The sequence below is a fragment of the Anneissia japonica genome, unplaced genomic scaffold (genome assembly GCF_011630105.1).
Source record: "Anneissia japonica isolate Jap-2015-1 unplaced genomic scaffold, ASM1163010v1 scaffold287600_len331809_cov165, whole genome shotgun sequence".
NCBI classification, from domain to species: Eukaryota; Metazoa; Echinodermata; class Crinoidea; order Comatulida; family Comatulidae; genus Anneissia; species Anneissia japonica.
Window position 1 is genome coordinate 55,219 of NW_022703713.1, and position 2,971 is coordinate 58,189.

At 30.0% G+C, this 2,971-nt stretch overlaps 1 protein-coding gene across 1 annotated transcript in view; it reads left to right on the forward strand.

The window, feature by feature from the left end:
* The first annotated feature begins 416 nt into the window (after positions 1 to 416).
* Positions 417 to 2,971, forward strand: part of LOC117104506 (protein NO VEIN-like) — a 43,206-nt gene continuing 40,651 nt past the window's right edge. The window contains exon 1 of the mRNA XM_033245357.1: positions 417 to 542. The gene's annotated coding sequence lies outside the window, so the exon portion shown is untranslated. The remainder of the gene's footprint in view (positions 543 to 2,971) is intronic.

Sequence of the window (2,971 nt, forward strand, 5' to 3'; positions counted from 1 at the left end):
TGAAATTTGGGAGGGGGATGCATTTTTTTTAAATGACTTCGCCCCAAAAAATCTTTTATTTTCTTCATTTGTTCATTCTTATTTGCTTATTTCTAAATAAAGAATGATCATGTACATTCTAAACTGTGTATACAAGTAGCCTTTGCTATAATAGTGAAAAATACCAGAATAATAAAAACAATATTTTTTTCCAAAATTTTGATTTTTTTTTTTTTTTTTTTTTAACCCAAAAATTTGGCACTTCGGTCATCCATGTAACAGCGCTCGACTCGTTTGACTAATCGATGTTCTTGCAATTAGCAATTCTAAGAATTATCGTCAGAGGAATCCGACCAATCAGGAGTCGTCATTACCAAGCAGATTCAACGCTGGGAATTTCCCCAAATTCAGAGAAGCCTCCTGCTCCTGTATGATACGTCAGATCAATGTTCTTTCTTTGGCTGGTGTGTTCTTTGGCCGCTTTCGTTATTGACGGCGGTGTGTCAGCAATCAAACACTTTTTTTTTTGTCTAGACAGAAAAAAAAAACACCTTTAATTTAAGGTAAGCTTTAACCAGGGAGATGTAACATCTCCCTGCTTAACTGTTTTCGTTGTTTGTAGGCTTTAGCCTAGCAGTGTGTGTTTGTTTGAATTCGATCCAACTCGGCCACAAGTCAACTCGGCCACAGTCAACTCGGTTACAAGTCAACTCGGCCACAAGTCAACTCGGCCACACGTTAACTCGGCCACAAGTCAACTCGGCCACAAAAAGTTTGGCTACAGTCAACTCGGCCACAAGTCAACTCGGCCACAAGTCATCTCGGCCACAAATCAACTCGGCCAAATAATGTCAAGTCACCTATAACCATAAGCCCTGTCTCTTATAGGTACTACATTGTACTAATTGTTATTATTATTGCTGTTATTATTGTTGTCATTGTTGTTATCATTATTGTTGTTTTTATTACCGTTAGTTTTAATATTAATTATTAGTCTTAGCATTTAACATTATATATTGTTCAAATTTTTGCTGATATTATTATTATTATTATTACATATATATATATAGTACATATATTTATAGTAATAATTTTCGATTTTTTATTATTGTTATTCATATTATTATTATAATTATATATTAGTCTTATTAGTATTATAATTTTAATAATAGTAATTTAAAAAGTTGTTGTTATTGGCGTTTTATTAGTATTTTTCTCATATTATTATTATTATTAATATTATTGTTGTTGTTGTCACCTTTATTATCGATATTATTACCCTATTATTACTAAGTAGGCCTAGTATTAAGTATCATTATTATTATTATTACTAATTAGTATTACTATTATTATAAAAATAAACATTATCTTTAATTCATTATTGTATTATTGCTATTATCACCTTCAATATCGTTATTATCACTAATTAGTTATTAAAATTGATATTTAAATATCGTTATTATTACCATACTAGTATTATTACTATTTGTTAAAAAAATAATACTATTACTTCAATCATATATTGAAGAAAAAGGATGCAAAAACTTAGATTTACATTAAATAAGTTGTTGTTATTGGCGTTTTATTAGTATTTTTCTCATATTATTATTATTATTAATATTATTGTTGTTGTTGTCACCTTTATTATCGATATTATTACCCTATTATTACTAAGTAGGCCTAGTATCATAAATCATTATTATTATTATTACTAATTAGTATTACTATTATTATAAAAATAAACATTATCTTTAATTTATTATTGTATTATTGCTATTATCACCTTCAATATCGTTATTATCACTAATTAGTTATTAGGCCTATATTATTATAAAAATAAACATTATCTTTAATTTATTATTGTATTATTGCTATTATCACCTTCAATATCGTTATTATCACTAATTAGTTATTAAAATTGATATTTAAATATCGTTATTATTACCATACTAGTATTATTACTATTTGTTAAAATAAATAATACTATTATTTCAATCATATATTGAAGAAAAAGGATGCAAAAACTTAGATTTACATTAAATAACTTGTGGCCGAGTTGACTTGTGGCCGAGTTGATTTGTGGCCGAGTTGACTTGTGGCCGAGTTGCAAAAGCCAAAATTTTTGTGGCCGAGTTGATTTGTGGCCGAGTTGACTTGTGGCCGAGTTGACTTGTGGCTGAGTTGACTTGTGGCCGAGTTGACTGTGGCCGAGTTGACTTGTGGCCGAGTTGACCTGCACCCTTTGTTTTGGTTCAGTGAATCCAACCGGTTAAACTTCAGAGCCAAATCCACTGTACCCACCGCGCACTCACTATAGTATAGTCTATACTGTAGGCTTACACTGTACTAGGCCTATTTCATTTGGCGCAGCCCGCCCAAGTCTAGTAATATCTGAGCTTTTTGATATGCTGTAAAATAGTACTTACATCTGGTGAACAACGTGTATAAGAGACAGTTCTAAACTGTGTATACAAGTAGCCTTTGCTATAATAGTGAAAAATACCAGAATAATAAAAACAATATTTTTTTCCAAAATTTTGATTTTTTTTTTTTTTTTTTTTTAACCCGGGCGAAGCCCCAGGAAGCTACGGATATTTGACGAATTTTGGTGAATTGTATTAGTTATTTTATATGCAACAAGCTATTTTATGATATGAATATATAATTGTTGTATTTTCCGACAAAAGTCGAAGTCAAGATTGCTTCTATCCACACAATGAATTATTCATCTTGTGAGTGATATCCTTGATATATGGCATTCCCTGACACAAATGACTAATTCATAATGTCCAGCAAAAAGTTTTTCCACTACAGTTTTTACAACCTAATACATTATTTACATTGCCAATGTACTATTCAGCTGTAGTTAACCTTCAGAGAACTTATTTTAATATGGCCTAATTAAGTATCATTGTTTTTGTTAAATTAGATATTAAAAATTAGAATTTAAATGTGGCTTATATTTGTTTACTGTACAGCCAATCAGTTACAC